The sequence below is a fragment of the Carassius auratus genome, chromosome 34, assembly GCF_003368295.1.
Source record: "Carassius auratus strain Wakin chromosome 34, ASM336829v1, whole genome shotgun sequence".
In the NCBI taxonomy this organism is placed as follows: Eukaryota; Metazoa; Chordata; class Actinopteri; order Cypriniformes; family Cyprinidae; genus Carassius; species Carassius auratus.
Window position 1 is genome coordinate 27,805,625 of NC_039276.1, and position 23,085 is coordinate 27,828,709.

The 23,085-nt window shown below is 37.3% G+C and overlaps 2 long non-coding RNA genes across 2 annotated transcripts; both read left to right on the forward strand.

Moving 5' to 3' along the window:
• The first annotated feature begins 224 nt into the window (after positions 1 to 224).
• LOC113053797 (uncharacterized) lies at positions 225 to 1,990 on the forward strand. The gene is made up of 4 exons (XR_003277321.1): positions 225 to 351; positions 427 to 607; positions 720 to 892; positions 1,502 to 1,990. It is a non-coding gene; the product is annotated as an uncharacterized LOC113053797 (long non-coding RNA).
• Positions 1,991 to 9,321: 7,331 nt separating this feature from the next.
• Positions 9,322 to 13,735, forward strand: LOC113053798 (uncharacterized). The gene is made up of 3 exons (XR_003277322.1): positions 9,322 to 9,370; positions 12,792 to 12,876; positions 13,694 to 13,735. It is a non-coding gene; the product is annotated as an uncharacterized LOC113053798 (long non-coding RNA).
• Positions 13,736 to 23,085: the final 9,350 nt, after the last annotated feature.

Consider the following 23,085-nt stretch of genomic DNA (forward strand, 5'->3'; position numbering starts at 1 on the left):
GGACTCTGATGAGAATGGAGAAGGAGCTGTAGATGAAGGTGGACCGATCTGGGAATTCCTACAATTACTAATGAGGGAAATCCAGAGGTCCAAAATATTTGAAGGACCGGAAGACAAAAGACTACTGGTTCTTGATACTCATGGTAAGCACTGCAAGCTTTCAAGCGAAAGCACTTTAATCCAGAAGCAAGGTTGGATGTGATTTTTGTGGACTCTGATGAGAACGGAGAAGGAGCTGTAGATGAGATGGACCGATCTGGGAATTCCTACAATTACTAATGAGGGAAATCCAGAGGTCCAAAATATTTGAAGGACCGGAAGACAAAAGACTACTGGCTCTTGATACTCATGGTAAGCATCATCTTATTTGCTTTTCGTTTTTTGTTATATAATATAAAAATTATAATTTCTTTGTATTTTTTTCAGCTCTTGAGAATGCCTTGTACACGACCATTGCAAAAATGATTGCAATGTGCATAGTTCATGGTGGAGTTGGCCCTCATTTTTTTTTTCTAATCATCTTTTCATGCAACTCTGTGGTAAGTGTACACTTCCTGTTTCCCTTGAGTAAATAGCAGACAGCATCTTCAGAGAAAAACTCTCAAAGGTTATTGTAACTTTAGACTTGTCTCATCTACACAGGTATTTTTTATTGTATCATTTGTAATGGGTGCTTTGTGATTTCATGGCATAGCAATTTTCTAAGTATTTACTTGTAGATTAAAGAAGCAGACTCTGTTGAACATGCAAATTCTGCAATCTCAGATGCTGGAGACAGTCTGTACATGATGGGAGCACTTAGGTACATCTCATCTCTTGAAGAGAGGGATTCCCTGGTCCAATCTGCAGCAGAATACTTTGTGAATGGGCAGACAAATTTGGCTCTCAGACAGTAAGTATCCATCGTAAGAACCATTTAAATGCCTTACAAATGAAATATTTAGTAAATTGAAAGTTGCTTGTGATTTAAATCTCATTAAGACTAAATGTGCTGTGACAGATTTGAAGATCGTTTCAAAACACTTGGTCTGATTGACAAGCTCAAGAACCATCCTGACATTTTTAAAGGACTTGTTCATCAATGCAGTCAGACCACTTGAGGCAAAAGATCTGTCCACTCTTTTTGAGGTGGACTTTTCACCTATTGGTAGCAACAAAAGACAACTGAAAAATTAGAATGTTTCTGGAGAGACTGGTTACTTGATGTAGAAGGTAGTGTTTTCTTGTAAAGTTACATTTCTTTCTAATTAAAAAAAGTTTAATATATTGAATCTGATATTGCTTTTAGATCGTATCATGCTTTGTGCATCTGGCTTTAAAACCTTAAAAAATCAAGCCATTAAAACTTCAAGATTTCTGGCCAGGCTTTATTAAGCTAAGATTAAAATTAGTCTTGGTTAACTATCTAGTTATTGTATTATTTGACTACATTTTTATTTTTAGTTTGTTGTTGAATCTTTACTAATGGCATCCCTTACATTCTTTAATCTGTGTGATACAGAAGGTGACTGCAATCCGTTGACACTGCCAATGGTACTGGAGTTTGCTTCTGGAGCCTCATCTGTGCCTCCACTAGGATTCCCCCATCAGCAAAAAATCGAATTTCTTCATACATCTGGTCAAGACACCAGAGTATTTCCAGAAGCCAACACATGCCTTATTGTTCTTAGACTTTCAATTCACAGTACTTACGAATCTTTAAGACCCTACATAGGTGAAGGTATTTTGCAGTCACTAACTTTCGGCACCACAAAATAATTCATGTACCTTGTTCATGTAAGGGTGTTAAATGAAATACTTCATGTTTCAGCACAGTTTCAAAAGTTAATGAAACAATCCTCTTAACACTTCTTCACTAAAATGCCATCTCAAACAAGTTTTACAGTTACTGTGTTTACTGTTATTGTTGTACTATTCTTACCTTTAATGTTAGTTTTTGTTTACAATTGTAGATACACACTTTGTTTCATTTACTTTACATCAAATATATTCCTAGAAATTGAAAAAGTACACAACAGTAACTAAAACAGTGATTCATCTGACATCTACATATATCCTTTCATAACTGTAACAATAAAACCTGAATGGATTTTGGATCGCATTTGTCCTAATTCTTTGTTTATATTGTAGTGTAGTAATCCAACTGAAAACATTTAGTCAAGAGCATGAGTCGGACCTGATGACATTTAAAGGCACAATCTGTACGTTTTCGCCACTAGAGGATGCATGTTCAAAATAAGATTAAAGCTTGAAGCTTTAATGAGGAGTGGAAAGCGATGTATGGAATTCACGAATCATGTTCACGGATGAGGTAATGAATGATTTTTTTATTACCTGTATCTTCCACAGTTATTGAAACAGCGAATACATTATACAGAAAGCGAGCAAAGAACATTATGACAGATTTCAATCTAGCACGATTTTAAGCACTTAAAAAACTGCCACCATAATCAGCAAAGCTCTCTAAACACTGTTTGATGAGTATCTTGTGTTTGAATGATGAATCTGTTTGAACCTCTTACATCATACATCTGCACTTTGTTGTTTATGAGGAAAGAATTCACCAGATCGCACATGCATTGACTCATCTGAACACTTCTGATTGGAAATCATTAGCTCAACAGACTCATGTGTGATTGATTATAATGCGCAACTCTAAAAACACGGAAAAAATAATCATAATGCACAAATTTAATGCTGCGGAAAACATTTTTTATTTCAGCTGTAATGGATTCACTCTAACTGTGCAGCTGGATTTTTGTGTATGTAGTTCTTACTAGCGAAAACTGAGGATAGCGTGGATATTACGTCATTGATAGGTGACCATGAGCATCGGCGAACAGGGACGAGCCAATTTTTTACAATTGGAATTTCACTAGATTAACAAATCCTTGGGAACTTTTGGAATAACGTGATTATACAACTGAATGAAATATATTGCACTGTGCACATTTTGGATATATTATTAGGAAAATCTTACAGTACATATTTCCTTTGAGATGATTAGGAATTATTTGACACAATGTATTTTGTTTAAAGTGCTATAATAAATAAAGGTGACTTGACTTGATTAGCAAGCCAGAAAACATCAACATTTTTCTGAAGCAATGTGGAAGGTGATGTTTAAATTACAAATGAAGCATGTTTGCAAAAATGAAAATTATGTCATTAATAACTCACCCTTATGCTGTTCCAAACATGTAAGGCCTCCTTTTATCTTCGGAACACAGTTTAAGATATTTTAGATTTAGTCCGAGAGCTCTCAGTCCCTCCATTGAAGCTGTGTGTATGGTCTACTGTCCATGTCCAGAAAGGTAAGAAAAACATCATCAAAGTAGTCCATGTGACATCAGAGGGTCAGTTAGAATATTTTGAAGCATCAAAATTACATTTTGGTCCAAAAATTGCAAAAACGACGACTTTATTCAGCATTGTCTTCTCTTCCGTGTCTGTGTGAGAGAGAGTTCAAATCAAAGCAGCTGGATTTCCGGTTCGCGAACGAATCATTCAGTTCACCAAATCGAACTGAATCATTTTAAACGGTTCGCATCTCTAATACGCATTAATCCACAAATGACTTAAGCTGTTAACTTTTTTAATGTGACTGACACTCCCTCTGAGTTCAAACAAACCAATATCCCGGAGTAATTCATGTACTCAAACAGTACACTGACTGAACTGCTGTGATGAACACCGAGCCGAGCCAGATAATGAACAATAGACTGACTCGTTCACGAGTAATCAACTTCCACAATAAATTGTTTTTAATTATGTTATAGACTAGGTTAAACTGCCTCTAATCATACATATTAATCATGTGAAATTATAATTTTTTTTTTTTTTTTACAAATTTCTTCTATTACCGTGTCCCTGAAGTCATTTTCCACCCTGTTAATACATACTTTCTCGCCTTCCAAAACCGAATGCAATTTCATTGAGACCATTTTCTAGAAGTGACATAATTTATTTTTCCCACTGGAATTCATCTGTACAAACTCTCACTCCTAATTTTTTTTTAGTTTTTGAAATGTTATCCTGCTTGTCCCACCTTAAAGATCCACCCGGTTAGGCTATATTGTGGAGAATGGTTGTCCTATCAAAAAAATAAAGAAAAAAATAGTTTTAAAAGTTCTGTTAATCTGTAGAAGGTTAGCTAGCTAAATGTGGAACACTTAATGAGCTGTGGCTAATTAAGCTCAAAATTTCCCACCCTGTTAGGTCTATATACCTAACAGGGTGGAATGTGCAACTATCAGGGGAGAAATTCTAATAGAATAAATAGTATTTAGTGTATATAGCAAATACAATTCTATATTCAGTCATACGAACAGATCATCATTTTGCCACCATAATTGATTTGTCGGGTTTCGGGGCTAATCACCTGCCTTTTGGGGTTGTGAACATGTGTGTGTGTGTGTGTTTGGATGGTTTGACAGCTTACCGCGTCTGTCTGTCTGTTTGATTTGAGTTTCCCCCTGCCCTCTTTTTTTTCTCTGTTGTTAACCTTAATTGTTTGCCATCTGTTCTCCATGTTCTTCTAATTTCTTCCCTTTATAATTCCCTGTGTTTCTCTGTCCGTTGTCAGACTGTTGTTACTCGTACCAATAGCTCCGATCTACTAGCTGGTCTGTGTCCTCACCTTGTCGTGTCTTGTCTTCAGGCTCCAGTGTCTAAAGCTGTTTTCTCTGCCTCCTGTTCTCACGAACGCAGTGCTCCTAGAAGCTTCCAGCTGTCATTCCTCCGGTCTTGGTTGTCGAACGAGCTAAACTGTGGAACGTTACTCATCTGCTTTGACTCATCTGCTTAGACTTCTCATTCCCTTACTCGGGTGCGGGCATTCCTCGACCTTATGAGCTAAATATAAAAAAAAAAAGTGTGTGCAGCACGCTCTCATTCCAGCCACACGACGGGGATAACGTCTGGAACTGGATGGTATAATCAGTGACTGAGTTCCTCCCCTGTGACAGTCACGATTACTGGGCCACCGCCTCGTCACCCTGAGCTGAGCGATCGAACAATTTGACCATCTCTTGACTAAAATCCGCGAAGGTGGCACAACAGGGAGCCCGCGAATGGGTAATTGCCATATGGAAATCGCGGGCTCCCTGTTGTGCCACCTTCGCGCACGTTTTCTTGAAGGGCTGGACTTCGCCATGGCCGATGAACTCACTGCCATAGAGCTCCCGCAGGAATTGGATAATCTTATAAATCTTGCACTCCGTGTTGAGGGCCGTCTCAGCCGACGCCGCAAAAAACGGCAAATTCCCGCTCCGTGGCGCCATCTGGAGTCCTCTTCAGCCAGTGTAACCAGCCGTCAGCTCTCGGAGGAGGAGCCCATACAGGGGTCGCTATGGGGAACACCTCATTGTGACCCGTGTCTGAGGCATACACTGTAAAAACCAGGGGGCAAGGAACTCAACCGTAAGTTGAAGTCGGGTGGGGGCTGCCATCTTTTAGCAGAACTTCACTTGCGTTAGCATTCCCATTGACTCCCATTCATTTTGGCGTCACTTTGACAGCGAATAACTTTACATCTGAGGCGTTTAAAGACTCCGTTTGTCCATTATTTATTTCTAAAGATACATGACAATGTATAAAGGGCTCCATTACCTTCTATGTTACATTATGGCCCCGTATAAACAGTTTTTGTAAAAAATAGGCTAATGATTGCGTCATAACCACTCGACTCTCTGTCGCATTACCGTACAGACAGGAGGAGAAGCTCGCAGGCAATTAAATTTGGCGTACTGGCATTACATTTTAAAATACTATACAAAATAATTAATCAGAATACTTACTCCTGCTCACTCACGACAAAGAACTCCCCGCTCAAGCTCGCCGTCTCTGCAAGATTAACGATGGCAGTTTGCACGCACAGCTACTAGAAGATTTACATCTGGCAGACAGGTTGCTGACGTCGTCAAGCTTCGTTTGAGTCTGCGCGTCAGAAACGGAAGTGCTAAAAAACGCTAAAAATGGGCTCACTTGTCTCAATTGAGTTCCAATGGGGTCGCTGTGTCCATTTCTTTTACTGTTTATGGTAAAAACACCAACGAATTGGCCGGCGACAGCCTCTGACGTCACTACCGGCGTGACTATAAACAGGAACCAGGAGAACACGTCATTCTCTTCTTTGTCTTCACTGACTGTTCTGTTTGAGGCGTGCATCTGAAAGAATTGGTAAGAGCGATCTTTCTCTGATGTGTAAAGATAGTCAGCTCAGCTTCTGTGATCTTTATGCCATAATCTTGACTTGTTGATTCAAGCAAGTGTTTTAAACGCACAGAGTCAAGCTTTGCAGGCCTTTTGTGTCAAAGTCACTGCACTCAAATTATCCCTAATGTTACTGACAAAAAAAAGAAACCTCTTCGTTTGGATTTGTTGTAGAAGACCCTGTGCTTCGATTTTGGTATGGCTGTGGCTACTTCTAATTCAGCAAGTAATTCTAAAATACAATCAAATAAAATAATAACTGTGCTTACAGATCCTGATTTAGAGCTCCATTAAATGTCAATGGATCATTTAAGCTTTAGACACTGTTGAATTGGATGAAGTTGTTTCTGTATTTCCATAAACCTGGCGTGTTGGATGCTTCTAGTCATGAATGCATGTAAAGAATTCAGTTTATCAAAAAATGTGCTTACTTGAATGGAAACTTTTGATGCTGATGCCAGAACCAAATTTAGGTGATGAGAACTACAATGCATGTAAACTGCACGAGGAAAGTCTGTTTCAAAAGAACATGCACTCCCCCTTTATTTCCTGACATAACGGCCCCATCGAAGCTGAATACTACACACAGAGACGGGTCAAGCTGTAGTGGCTCAATGACTTCGAGAATCTTTTTTGAGATGCAAGCCACAGTTATGTCTGGGGTGGCCACAAAACCAAAAGCTATTTCCTTTATCATTCCCCAGTGAATATACCAGATACACACCACAATCAGTTCTTGTACTCAGTGCAAAGGAAGTGCGTGGCGTTTAATTTAATTATCCTTTAATTATAAGCAGTAGTAAAGCAGCAGACGCCTCCAGTAAATCATTCTGCATATCAGAGCTAATTAAAGTGGCATTTTTAGGCATCTCCTCAAGTTGTGCCCTTATCTGGGGATCATATTTGGAAATGAACTTGAACAGGTCTAAAAAGTTGCCTTGGTACAAGACATCTTCACTCTCTTTGTGACCACTGAGTGGTATGTTTTGTTTGGCGCAAAATAACACACTGTCCAAAATGTAATCTAAATGTTCCTGATTTCGTTGTACGAATGACTGTTTCATTGCATCGTGACTCAACTGGTTCACTACTGTGCCACAGCCAGGTTTCTGACAGGCTCTATAGGCGTTATACTTTTTGAGAGTGATCAGATGTTCCTTACTCATCTGGTGCCACTCACAAACCTGCGTGATGTGCTCCCAATCATGATGCCCATCTTTAAACACTCCCTCAAACATAGTGTCATTAAAATGACGACACATCTTGCAGTACACCACATCATCTTTTATGCTGTACTCTAGAAATGGGAACTTTGTCTACCACTTAGCAGCACAATTTCTAGACTTGCTGTTTATTGTTCTGCACGGAAACTCGTATAAATGGTGCTGAGCAGGTGGTTCATCAAGTGTGGATAAATCAGCTGGTATGTTGTTTTTCTGGACGATTAGCCCGGGTTGAGAGGAGCTGCTGGTGGATGGAAGATATGATGTGGTGGACTGCTGGTCAGTTGAGGTGTCTGTCATCGTCATCAAATGTTTCAGGTTCTGTTCTTGGTTTTATTAAATATTTAATTAAAGATATCTGTTTCGACATGCTCGTCTCTTGTCATGCGTGTTAAAAGTTTTCACTAGTTTACCCTCTACAGTAATTATTTTTTTATGAAACTTATTGTACGTGTTTAAGTGAATAGTATTGTCTGTTCTGATTGGGTGGGCCAGGCGTCAATCTGAGTGGGCCAGCCTCGCCCCTGGTCTGTAATAATCAGGGGTGTCGCTTAGGGGTGGAGGTATGGGGTGCTAAGACATTTCTAAAGAACCGAGCACTTTTGGGGTCCCCAGAGATCTGTTTTTATTTGTATTAACAGTACTAGTAGTAATATAATAGAAATTGCAGTATGTATGTATGCATTGTGGTACTCTCATTAATGGCGGAAGATGGTAACTCAGTGGAGAATAATTTTTTAATAAAGCCGTTAATTTGTTCTCTTTGCACACAAAGAAGTATTCTCGTCGCTTCATAAAATTACAGGTGAAACACTGATGTCACATAGAATATTTTGTTGATGTTCTTGGTATTTTTCTGGGCCTTGAACTTGGTAGTTGCCTTGCTGTCTCTGGAGGGTCCAAAAGCTCTCTGACTTCATGAAAAATATCTTAATTTGTGTTTCGAAGATGAAGAATGGTCTTATTGGTTTGGAATGACATAAAGGTGAGTAATTAATGACAGAATTTTTTTGGGGGGGGGGGGGGGGTGAATTATCCCTTTAACCAGAATACCGTTAACACTCACCTGCTGGCAGTTTGATGCCATTTCATTTTACTTAACCACTATTAGTCCCCCCAAAATTAAGGAAATGTACTTTACTAATAAATGTAAGAAATTAATCTGCATATATTTGTAGATTAATGAGCCCACACATTACAAATAACACATGCCGCAAAAAAATGCATTGTGTGCATTGCACTTCACTTTTTTGCCAGCAGATCATTTTTGTACACAGTTGGAGATGCAGAGAATATATTTTAAAAGACTAGTCAATGTGTTCATAACGTTCTGGCAGAGTGATTCATATAAACATGCCTTTTATTGAATCACTGGTAAGTTAAAATAAGAACTGTATAGAAAACAGAAATATTTCTCGACTGTTAACAAGCATCAGTGTTCTGTTAATTACACAATAAATGTAGTTACAAACCTCATTTCATATATGTTTTATATTTATGTAATTCCAGTGTAATGACCTACATTTTTAATTCTTTTTTAATTCAATCTGTGATGCAGATTGCATCATCACAAATATAGAAACCAAATGGTCTGGCTCTGTGTATGACTCCAGAGTCTTTCTGGCCTCTTCTCTTTCCCAGCAACTTGCACGAGGTATTTTAGTAACATATGGCAAAAACAACAGCCTTATAATGTCACGTTTCTATTAAAGGGGTCATAGCCAAAAGCTTCTGAAATAGCTCAGTGGTTTTGATAACTTTGAGAATTGTGATTCATCCCTGAAATCAATTCGTTATCTTATCACTTGAAAATGTTTTCTCTGCCAATTCCTATAATTATTTCAGTGTGTGAGCAGAACTTTTATTTTGGAGTGGAGTGTGACGTCATAAGGCTGCACCGAGCACCACATCTGTAGAGTTTCGGCATAAGCAAGGTTTGATTTAATCATTTATAGAGCATAAATCAATACAAACTAAACACAGATTCACTTAATGTGTCTTATATTATTTACAAATATTGTTTTTTTATGAATAAAGTATGAAAGTAAAATAATGCCTAAAAGATTTGCAAACGCAGGGTAACAGTTGTGGAAGTGTGCATAAGACAATAGACATGCTTAAGACTGTAAGTTTGCATGCACGATTGCAGATTTGTAAAGAGGTTAATCGCGTTTCAAGTGCAAGAAAAAAGTTATCTGCTGCATTTTATTGGTACTTGTAAGTGTAATTCAGGTATTGTGAAACTGCAGCTTCATGCTAAACCAAAATAAATATGATCTGCATTATTCTGACTTCCAATTTTTCTGCACTTACAAATTTGGCACGTTGTTTTCAGAGGACTAATTGTCCCATAAGGCAGCTTCCATTTGATAACTTCAATAAACATTTTCATTTTATCTATTGTATACTTGTTTTATGTAATGTATCTGCCATTATTTCAACCTAGTATAAATAACATCCATCTAAACTTAATGGAAACATACTGCTATTTTTAAATAGTGTAAATAAAATCTATCAACATTTGCACTTAGTGTAAATAACAGACTGCTTAATAATGGACACTTTCACTCAGTGTATATAGAAGTTAATTACACTTGAAATATACGTTTATTTCAGTGATTGTCATTTTCCATAGAAGTGGATTTGGAAAAATAATGTGGGCTTGTTTGTGAACCATGTCACAATGTCACAAAATCATATTAAAATTACAAAACTTGTATTGAGGAAACAACACAGACATTTATCTTCATTTAGTTAGAATCATTCCTGCTGCCAGAATGATACTTTAGAAATAAATAACTAGCAACTTGATTAAAACATGATACTTTTATAAGTATGCTACATGAATGGATATTAAGGGGAAACACGAGTAAAAAACATGATTATCAGTTTACGTTAAAGGCAGATGGACATGCTAGTGTCCATAGATGTTAACATGGCCAGGAATCGTGTTTAATAACATTTACATGTCTCTGATTTTGACGCTGGGAAATACATAAAGCAAATTTGCCTGTGAACGCTTTATATAATCACTTATATCATGTATCATCATTAGGGGTGTCCATGGTTAACCGGTTAACCGATTAACCGTTAAAAATTGCGTAACCGAGTGAAACATTTTGCTCGGTTAAGTGACGTCAATGGCGTGCATTGAATTTAGTTGTAATACATTTTTGCACCACCAGAGACCGCCAGAGCGCTCCCAGACATTTGTAATGTCCACAAGAAGAAGTCATTTTTCTAATATGAAGCGGGCTAATACGAGTGACGGGGCAAAATGCAAGTATTGCAATACAGTGCTTAGATATACTTCAAGTACAACCTCGTTGTTGTAATCTCAACAGCCAACACCCGGGCATCATTAGGCCGGTCAGGACACACTGGATGCGTGGCGAAAGCATCTCAGCTGCGTGGCGTGTCTGTTTTTAATTCGGTTCCCATGTTAACAGGTTAGAGCTTGCTGACTGCCTGCGTGAGACGCGCGGCTCGACGCGTGCATGCTAGAAATAGAACCGACGCCTTGTTGGAAGCGTTTCCAGGCAAAGTATAATAGGAAAATATGTTTATATGTCATTTTGTACACAAATACATATTAATTCATGACATTTTGATATTTGAAAGTCTATAGGTTGACATAAATTAACATATAAATGTAATTTATAAATAAATAAATAAATAATTATCGATTTTCAAATATTGTACGTGTCAAACATAGGCATAGCCTTAGCGAGGCGGCCGCGGAGTCTGCTTGTTACCTTTTGCCTTATACATTTTAGGCTAATTCTCAAATTCAGATTGTGTTAATGGGCGGCATTATTAGGCAGTTTTAATAGGACAATTTGAACGGAGAGATTAAATTTTGTCGGACATTCCTTTTTTTTTTTCGGCCAATGTCCGGAAATTACTATGGTTATGGTTACTATGGCAAACTATGGTTAACCGAGTATTAACCGCTAAGGGCCTCGGTTAACGGTTAATGAAAAACTTGAGAACGTGCAGCCCTAATCATCATATTGTCCAGCCCTAAAACTAGGATGTTTTTTTAACAAACATTGACAAAGATTGTAAATGCTGCAGAATATAAGGGTGTTTTCACACTTTTCAGGGGTCTGCGCACAGTTCAGTGATTTTAGGCCCATATGTGAACACTTCAAACACTCTCAGACCCCTGTGAATGCTAACCAAACCCAGACCGTTTACGGTTCACACTCTTTAAAATCAATATGGTTTTACCCCAAAATTCAACATACTGACAAAGTAGGCGCTTTTCCACTGTCGGGTCACTGCGAGCCAGTGCTATAAACGGGCTGGGGACGGGGCTCATAATAGTGCTGTGTTTCCACCGTCAGGTCAGAAGCTCCACTGCGCTTCACTAAAACCCTTTACACGCCCCTCAGGAACAACATCACGCAATCCCATCATTTCACCAACAAAGAGACGTTATCAGAAAACTAATAAGAAATGCATCACTGGAACTAGCGCGATCACAAAACGAACATGATAAAAGTGTTTGTTTTGCTTGCTATGTTAAATATTTAACTCTAAAAGCATCTAGGATTAACTACAATAAGTGATAGATTGATCAGAATGAGTTAATTTATCAGGACTCAAAATTTCTCACTTTTAAAAAAGCGTTATGAACATAGCCTGCTTATTCAGTCGAGTCTGTTTCTGTTTATTTGAAGTCACTGTAGCCTATACACATCACATTTAAAAGAATGAACATTTATATATTCTTATAAAAGCTCCCGAATAAAAAACATTATTATATACATATTTTACGCAGAGCTAAACTCGAGACGAGACTTAAGACAGATAAAATATTTTACTAAATACACGATTGTGATGGAGAATAAGAAGTTGACGTCTGATTTCTCTAGCGGTCATATTTACCATGTTAACTATGCTAATGTTAATACCTAGCATGCACAGTCTTTTACATCGCTTATAAATACTTCTGACTTTGTATGGTGATTGTAATCCAGATCACATCACGTTATTTCAAACACTTGCTGCTGACAGAAAGTGAGTTTTGAGCTCAATTAATTTAAAAACGTTTTTAATGCTGGTGTTTTGAAAGTTTTTAAAGTCCATTAACTCTCATTCTCACTGATTTGGTACTAACCCTTATTAATCAAGTGATTTTAGTGCTTTTAACAATACAGATTGTGTCAAAGCAACTGTACAGTATTCATTAGGAAAATAGTGTTTCAATAATGCAAAAAAATGTTTTTAATAGAATATAAATTATACAAAATAATACTATTGCGTTGACTACTGAACTACTGTGTTTATTGAGATGCAGAGATTTAGTTTGAGCTAATATTTTATTTCTATAATTATTCTCATCTACAGATGGCCTTTATTAAAGATGAGAGTGAAGATATGAAGATTAAACAAGAGTTCAGAGTCAAAGATGAAGATACTGAGGAACAAACAAGTTGGTTTCACTCTCAAAGCTGAACTCAGTCATTTGATCCTTAATCAAATATTCAGCTCTACAGACATGAATTATATTTCTAAAGCATCACTAGGAGCAATTTTGTATTATTTTCCTATAGCACAAAATGTACAAGTGAATTTTCTCTCTATGCTCAACACTGCAGAATATGTGGTTACAACCATAATGTATAAGGAAAATGTGTCATTTTATCTGCTATAGGCCAGTTTTCCCAAAGCTTTTTAATTTTATGTACTATCACAGGACCATCAATAGCACTCAAATACTTCTTCATTACCACTAAATCAAAGATGTGTACCTAAAACTTATATTTATGATAACATTGAAACTATATGTAAAGTGGTGTAACCGACAGGACGTGACAAAGAAGGTTATTTAAAACAGATCATGGTAAAGACAGGCAGCTCCTGCGTACCTAACTAGCCTTCTACCACGCTACAACCCATCACGCACCCTAAGGTCACAAAACGCTGGACTTTTGGTCGTTCCTAGGATAGCAAAGTCCACTAAAGGAGGTAGAGCTTTCTCACATTTGGCTCCCAAACTCTGGAATAGCCTTCCTGATAATGTTCGGGGTTCAGACACACACTCTCTGTTTAAATCTAGATTAAAAACACATCTCTTTCGCCAAGCATTCGAATAATGTATCTCTTAAATTGTTGCATCTGATCAAAGGTGCATTTTTATTTATTAGCTTGGGTTAAACTAATTTTACTTTGTTGGATCAGCAGCTATGCTAATGATGTCTGTATTTGTTTCTCTGTTTCTGCTGGGATCTTCATCCCGTGGTAACTAGGATTTACACAAGCTCCAGTCTGGATCCAGAACACCTGAGAAGAGATGATGCTGACCCTCAGAGGACCTCAGATGATGCTAATCCTGAATCAACAAACAGAACTAACAATTATTGCTAAATGTGTGACTGAATCATATAATAACTTAATTAATAATATTGATAGTTCATCGTCTAGCTGACTACGTCTTGTATTATTATTATTATTTTTTCTAAAATCCTGTCAAATGTGCACAAATTACTAGCTACTACTAAATATTGTAGAAACATAATTTTCTGTAAAGTTGCTTTGTAACGATTTGTTTTGTAAAAAGCGCTATACAAATAAACTTGAATTGTATTGAATTGAATTGAATAATTAGAAATTGCTAAACCATTTCCTCAAATATAGGCTATTCGAGAGAGAGAGAAAGAGAGAGAAAGAGAGAGAGAGAGTTAGAGAAAGAAATGGAAGTTGCGTGTATTTGCGTCTGTGCATTTATCTTTTTAGAGTGAGTTTACTTAAATACAGCGATTGTATCCTCTCATTCTGGAAAATATAATGTAGCGATCCAGTATTAAAACTGTATTTAATAAAAGTCGTGGGGCAGTGTTGACAAGTTTATTTTCTCCTGGATGTGTGAGCTGAGCGATTTCAGATATATATATATATGTGTGTGTGTGTGTGTGTGTGTGTGTCAGTAAGCAGCTCATTAATGCAGAACGATAAAGGCTATAGTGCACACCAGCACACCAGTTTATGTGTGTATTGTAAGAGCTAGACGACGAATGATGGAGTGTGACGTCATGGTAGTAGTGTCCCAATCCTTAGGGGAATATCTTCTCCCCTACCCTTTAACACTCTGTTTCAAGGACAAGAGGAAGGGGGCTTAGGCGGAGGGGTAGTATAATATTCTATATATTTTACAGTTGGTTTGATACCTTTAGATTAAATGGTGTTGTCGTTTAATGGATTTAAATTATTGCATACATTAAAAGTTGTAAAATTATTATAAAACACATTAAACAGTAATTTAAAAAAAACACAACTTTGTGCAATAACAGGGATATGTTTCTGTACATTTTAGTATTGGTTTTATATTATTATGTCATGTTGTTAAATTGTTTGATTAATTTAAATGGTTCATTGTTAATATTTCCCCCCCTAAAAACTAAGCCTTGTGCAAGGTAAAGGGCATAGATTTATGACTATCTGAGTTAGTTTGGGCTCAAAACATAACAGCCACAAAGAGTTTAATTGGCAGAAAAACCCAGAATGTCTATTGAATGTCAAACTAACTTTACCGCCGTCAAAAAACGCGCGAAGTGAGCACCACACCAACTGCATAAAACGACCAGCGAACTACAATAATGTATTTCCTGTCACTTAGGATTTGAACAGAGATGAAGACTCCCATCTAGTGGCCGGGAAATAAACTCAAAATTAAACAACTGCCATGAATCTTGTATGATTTTTTTTTAAATATCGATATTACGTTTTTGAGAATCAATACAGTATCGTCAAACAAAATATTGTGATACTCATGTGTATCGATATTTTCTTACACCCCTACTATAAAGCCTACAGTGATTAACACATTTATTAAAACATTTATGTAAGGTTTTTAACCAGGTTTAAAAACCTTTTTAAAGGGTCTATTTTATTTTTATTTTATTTTATTTTTTTTTACTTAAGTGGTTTGTACCACTGCTGCTCTCAACTAACAGTATTGGTAATTACCCAAATAATTCTTTAGCTTTCTGTATTGTTTAGACCTCCAATATGCGTAAGCTCTTTAGTAACACTAGTAAGCTATTTTTTATGCTATGATATAATTATTGTTGTGGCCAATGTGTATTAGAGAAAAACATTTGTTTCATGATGATATTTCCCCCCATTTTAAATTCTTATTATCCAATGAAAGTTTTGATTTAAAAAAAAAAATAATAATAATTAAAAGATCAAAAGGATTAACAATGCAGATTAATTTTCACAGCCTTCTTTGATCATATTTACCAAGGGTGCCCTTATTTTTGGGCATGACTGTATTTATTTAAATGTAAAAATCTATTAGCTGTCCTATATTAATGTTTGAAAGTTTTGAAACTAAGATTTTGTGACAACCTGGTCTGCATTGCATAGTATGTCATATGCACAGACATTAGAAGCTTTGTAATTATAAGAAAAGTATATAACAATATTTTTGCTTCTAGTTAGCACTCTAGCCAGTGCATTACTGGACCAACTAGAGCTTATTTATTGATCCTTCAACATTTCTAAGGTGGAAGAAGGCTGTTCTAGAAACGTTGGAAATTAGATTTCTGAAGAACAAATTGATGTCAATTCAATACCTGGGTTCTTAACTGTGGAGAATCACATAACATTGACATTCACTGAGATCAAGAATCTTATGTTTGGAGATTTTTGGCACTATTTGGATATTTAATACTTCTGTTTTGGCAGATCCCATCAGTTTTCCCAGTGGTTCTCAACTCTGGCCCTTGATATCTACTTTCCTACAGAGATAAGCAACATGGATTAAACATACCTACCTGCAACTTTGTAGTAATCCTGAAGACTTTGATTATCTTGTTAGGGCTGGCTCTAAACTCTACAGGAAAGTGGATCTCGAGGTCCAGAGTTGAGAAACCCCGAGTTAATCCAACTGTTACATCATAACACTTTTTCTCAGTTGCTTTAGTGCATTTCTCGAATCATCGTTGATAGTTGCAAAGAGGTATGTGCATTTCTCAAAGCAATTTGTACAAACTGCACCACACAATGGATTACCTGCAAAAGCTCGTAATTTTCTCAAAATCTTTAGTTCATCTTTAAAAAGTAAGTATTTATGTCAGTAAACTGTCAGTGAATCTGTTAGTATTACCTGATGTAAACTATAGCAACAGTTTGGATGACAGTTACTGAATTAAAATACAGAAGGCTTCACTTATGTATGCCATATTTCCATTTCAAAAGTGCAAATTTACACATTTCTGTATGAGGAATGTTGATTGAAAGAGACACTTTTACTAGTTGGCCAAAAAAAATAAAAAAATAAATCTTGCACTGTCATTGTGATGACAACTATCAACCATTTTGCATTAAATGATTTGTACAATGAATCAATGACTATAATGTTTTGAGGGGTGATACTGAAACATGACATACTGATAATGTAGGAAATTGCAGACAAATGTACATAATCAATTGCATGTATGTACCAAAGCAATCACAACTTGTTCAAAATATTAATAATGAGAATCTGCTTTTATGATGTGCACAAGTGACTAGTTGATGTGGCATTGTTATCAGAATTTCATTTCTGATCTGAGAAATGCACCTAAAGCGACTAATAGAGAGAAATTAGAGAAAAACTAATACAAAGAAAGATCATGATTTTATTTTTATAGAAAGTTTGACTAGTTGCTCACAGACTGAAACGACTTCACAAAAAAGAGCAAATGGAAGTTATTTCATCTGCCAACATTGTGGAAAAAGTTTTAGAAGCCTTACACATGCATACTGTGTGGAAATAGTTTCATTCAAAAAGGAATCCTCAAATCTCACATGAAAAGTCATACTGAAGAAAAGCCTTTCAACTGTCCTCAATGTGGACAGAGTTTCACTCAAAAAGGAAACCTTACACAACACATGAGGATTCACACTGGAGAAAAGCCTTACACCTGACAACAGTGTGGGAGGGGATTCGCTCATAAAGGAAACCTTAAAAAACATATGGACAGTCACACTGGAGAGAAGCCTTTCACCTGCAATCAGTGTGGAAAGAGTTTTACAACAGAAGTAAACCTTAGGTATCACATGAACAGTCACACTGGAGAGAATTTGTTCACATGTGGTCCGTGTGGAAAGTGTTTCAGACGTAAAGACACCTTTAAATCCCACATTACAGTTTTTTTCAGTCGCTAACAAGCATTTGTCCAAGCAGTTGTCACATTTTCAAAACTCTAAACACAATTAGCACAGCATCTGTCTATTGTGGCCATACCATTCACTCATTTCATGTCGTTTTCACACAATGTGGAGTCATTGAACACATTTCCACAATGCTTACATTTTCTGAACAGACAAGCTATACCTCCCAACAAAATTATGGATCGTTTTTGTAGTATTTACAAATGTTAACACACAACATCCCACAATAGCAAAAACAATGTTCCAAACCTTAGATACGCTATAAAAACCTCTGCTTCTGCAATGATATCAGTTCAAAAACAATATATCTTAGCTGATTTATGTTGTGTAAATTGGGCAAACCACAACTGATTCCAATCCAGCTTAGACTCAATGGCAGGGGTTATTTTTTTCTATTACATTGACACTTATACAATAAAAGGAGGACTTTGAAGAGTGATATTTTTGGAAACAGAAACAGAAAAAGACAAACACTGTAATGTATGGACGAGGAAGAGTAAGAGCAAGGGGCCCAGTGAGAGGAGCAGGAGCAGTGAGAGGAGCAGGAGCAGTGAGAGATGCAGTGAGAGGAGCAGTGAGAGGAGCAGGAGCAGTGAGAGATGCAGTGAGAGGAGCAGTGAGAGGAGCAGGAGCAGTGAGAGATGCAGTGAGAGGAGCAGTGAGAGGAGCAGGAGCAGTGAGAGATGCAGTGAGAGGAGCAGTGAGAGGAGCAGGAGCAGTGAGAGATGCAGTGAGAGGAGCAGTGAGAGGAGCAGGAGCAGTGAGAGATGCAGTGTGAGGAGCAGTGAGAGGAGCACGAGCAGTGAGAGATGCAGTGAGAGGAGCAGTGAGAGGAGCAGGAGCAGTGAGAAGAGCAGTGAGAGGAGCAGGAGCAGTGAAAGGAGCAGTGAGAGATGCAGTGAGAGGAGCAGTGAGAGGAGCAGGAGCAGTGAGAGGAGCAGTGAGAGGAGCAGTGAGAGGAGCAGGAGCAGTGAGAGATGCAGTGAGAGGAGCAGTGAGAGGAGCAGGAGCAGTGAGAGATGCAGTGTGAGGAGCAGTGAGAGGAGCACGAGCAGTGAGAGATGCAGTGAGAGGAGCAGTGAGAGGAGCAGGAGCAGTGAGAAGAGCAGTGAGAGGAGCAGGAGCAGTGAAAGGAGCAGTGAGAGATGCAGTGAGAGGAGCAGGAGCAGTGAGAGATGCAGTGAGAGGAGCAGTGAGAGGAGCAGGAGCAGTGAGAGATGCAGTGAGAGGAGCAGTGAGAGGAGCAGGAGCAGTGAGAAGAGCAGTGAGAGGAGCAGGAGCAGTGAAAGGAGCAGTGAGAGATGCAGTGAGAGGAGCAGGAGCAGTGTGAAGAGCACTGAGAGGAGCAGGAGCAGTGAGAGGAGCAGGAGCAGTGAGAGGAGCATGAGCAGTAATAGATGCAGTGAGAGGAGCAAGAGCAGGAGCAGGAGCAGTGAGAGATTGTTTTTATTTTAACCCCCCCCCCCTCCCCTCCTTTTTTATCTGGGCTTTTTGCTGTTGTTGTTTTTTTGTTCGGAATGCTCTTATGTGTTTCATGGATATTTTGTTCACTGTAAGCAATACTGTCAAACCTGTTCTGTTCTATCATACCGTGTTTCTACTGTACCTCCTGCAGTAAACAGTAAAGGAAAAACATAGCTTTTTACTGGAATGCTTGAATGTGAACATTACTGTACATTTGGACATACAGTTCCTAACCAAGAAATTTAGTGTAAAACAGTGAATTGCATGTTTTGCATGCAAATACCTGTAAAACTTAGACTGAAAAGTCTATGCAGTTTTTGTAATGTCAACAATAGCCAGTATTTTGAAACCTGGTGTACTTTGATTGACTGCATGTAACTTGTGAGGTGAAAACAAGTGTTATTCTTTGACAGAATAATTTAATTTTGAGTCAGATTTCCAGTGTTTTGGTAAAGTTGGTGTGTGCAGAGAAAGATGTGTTCTATTTTGAAATGAAGATTTAGTATATATTTAACAAAATGTGTTTTTGAGAAGAAAATTATCCATTTGGCCAATTGTGTTTTGTAGGTGTGAGTCTGTGTTAAGAGTTTAGAAAAAGTATCTGAAGTATGGTTAAGTGCTTGTTAGCGATTGAAAAAAACTGTAAGATTCACCTTAAATTGTGACCATTATAATAAACAATTCTTTGGCCTTCACATCCATCATTTTGTCCAAATTGTACTTCATGACCCTCTTTCACACCAGTATTCTTTTCCTTAAGTTTCAAAAATTGAGTGATTGCCGTAAACACCCTCTAATTTTGATTGTATGGAGGAGTCACTCTTGATCCAAAGTTTATTTACAACATTAGTTAAACTTCTGTCTCACTGTGAAATTTTATACATAAAATACATATATTGTAAATCTAGACTTGAATATGGCTGCTGTTGGTGCTCATCTCATTATTGAACCTACGTGTTTCTAGCTCACTTATTAGGCAAAAGTAATTAGTAAATGCAGCTTAAAAATTTGCAGTAAAGACAAATGTATACAGTAAAACACAGGAATATAGAATAGTAAATCATGTCTTAAAAATGGCTTTCTGAAACACAGATTAAGTACAGATTACTATCACCTGGGGCCTGTTCTCCGTACGTCGCTTATTACATCCGAGATCAAATGACACATCCAAGATGATATCATCGTGCTAATCCTGATCCGGCTAATTGGGTTCTTCGAACACACCTGTTGTGTATGATTAGTATCGCTGGATTGAGATTTCTGAGATAATTGCGCGTTCATGTGTTGTCTTAAAAGGGGATATGTATCGATACTCGAAACCATGATCAGCAGTGCAGCGATTGGCTGGTGGCAAGACGGCAATGTAATGACGTCATATAATTTAAAATGACACCTGACGAAAAACTTGACAAATTTCTGGACTTTTATAAGGAAACAGCCAAGCAAACAAAACTACATAAATGTTATAATAGATACATGAAACAGATAATAGATACATGTTTTCATTTTATTATAATTTTTTTCATGATTCCCAATTATTTAGATTCGCAATTTATAATAGTTGTGCAGTCTTTATATTATTATTTCAATGTAGAAATTATCTATTCATTTCATTTTATACTGGGACAGATTTGTTACGTGACAACATTAATGAAAGTTTCTTAAGGGTCAATATCATGTTATCTGCATCTCCTGCACTCTTATAATAGCATCATCACTCAAAATAATGCACGACTCTATTATCTGTACAGCATGTGTGTAAGACTCTAATACAATTATGAAGTAATAATTTTATGACAAATAAATATTTCAGTGATTAAAACTGGCTGTGTCTATAGTAGGCTGTTATGGACTACACAACATTTTTATATTATAAAAAAAAAAATAATAATGATTATTATTTTAAATTATCGTCCCTGGATCAGTATGATACTCTTGTAATAATGTAGCGGTGGTAGCAGACATATTTTGAGTATCAGTTCTGGTTGAAAAGAAGCGATCTAATCCTGTTTACATGAAATAAGCTGCTCCCGAGCAGGTTTAAGCTAACGGACCTGTTGCTATGACAGCAGCTCCAGGATGAGCTTCGAAGAATCAAATGATCCAAGATCACGCCAAATCGTCAACAATCAAATCCAGCTAACTGAGTTAGCGACGTACGAAGAACAGGCCCCTGGACTATTGAGTCCTCAACTAAAATACACTCGATTCATTTAATACCACCTGAACAAATCAGGATTGGCTGGATTGGTGTTGCCTATAAAACATGGAATGAACCAAGAAAAGGTTAAAACTGTATGCAATTGAGAAGCTGATGGCAATGGAAGTTGAAAAAAAGAGCACGATCAAAGAACTTTTCTGAACATGACAAAAGTCTTTTAAAGCAAATAGTTTTGAGACATTGTGTTATAGAAGATGAACTGCACACATCAGCTGTTGAATAAAAAAAGGGATGTCTGGAAATCTATTTGTAATGAATTTAATGCAAATGAGCACAAATCTACAAGAACAATACAACAACTTCATGTAAGACTCATTATAATAGTTATTTAATACATGTGTGGGAAAAAAAATAAAAAATGTTGCTGAAGCTCCAAGAGAGAGGTTTAAGACTGGTGGAGGACCTGCAAATAAAGACTGTGATGTGTTGGTTGAGTTACTGACAGGAATACTGGAGAATCAACAACCTTTGGAGAACACACCAGAAGATGACCATCTAGATAGTTCAGATGATGGATCACATGCACCTATATTAAGTATATGAATTTGTCTTTTTTTTTTCTCTCCTCTCAAACTTCTATTTGCTCCTGTCATTTGATGCGAAACATTTTCCAATTTAATCTGTATTTATTTGACCATATATGAACTGTTCATGTTTCAAGGAGAAGGTCAAAACAGATCTGAAGGATCATAAGGCAACTTACCCTCCACATCCTCAGAAGCAAGGGTTGCATCGTCTGCCAGTACTGGTCACCTGAAGAAAAGCCTCGCTGTTCATGAAATGTTGGCTAATGATTTTCATAAACATAAATTGAAGTATCTTAAGGAGGAGCATGAAATGATGATACTAAAAGCAGAAATGGAGATAAAGATTAGGAGAGAGAGAGAGAGATATCTGAAGTCTGTGAAATAAATATTGTTTTATTAAGAAAAGATGGATGTTGCGAGGGTTTAAGTAACATGCCAGACAAAAAAAGTTGTACACTTTTAACACATATTTGTTTTTTATCATTACTTATATCTGATCCTAGCAGAGGGTTCAAAGGTAAATAATGTAAAAAGATCTATTTAAAGTGGCACAATGCAAAAGCATCCCTGTATGCAAGTCCTTCTCTGTGGTTTGTTATTAATCAAGTCAAATCACCTTTATTTATATAGCACTTTAAATAAAATACATTGCGTCAAAGCACTGAACAACATTCATTAGGAAAACAGTGTGTCAATAATGCAAAATGATAGTTAAAGGCAGTTCATCTTTGAATTCAGTGATGTCATCTCTGTTCAGTTTAAATAGTGTCTGTGCATTTATTTGCAATCAAGTCAATGATATCGCTGTAGATGAAGTTACCCCAACTAAACAAGCCAGAGGTGACAGCGGCAAGGAACCGAAACTCCATCGGTGACAGAATGGAGAAAAAAACCTTGGGAGAAACCAGGCTCAGTTGGGGTCAGTTCTCCTCTGACCAGACGAAACCAGTAGTTCAATTCCAGACTGCAGCAAAGTCAGATTGTGCAGAAGAATCATCTGTTTCCTGTGGTCTTGTCCTGGTGGTCCTCTGAGACAAGGTCTTTACAGGGGATCTGTATCTGGGGCTCTAGTTGTCCTGGTCTCCGCTGTCTTTCAGGGCAGTAGAGGTCCTTTCTAGGTGCTGATCCACCATCTGGTCTGGATACGTACTCAATGATGAACTGCCTTTAACTGTCATTTTGCATTATTGAAACACTGTTTTCCTAATTAATGTTGTTCAGTTGCTTAGACACAATGTATTTTGTTTAGCAGGTGGGGGTGCATGGCTCG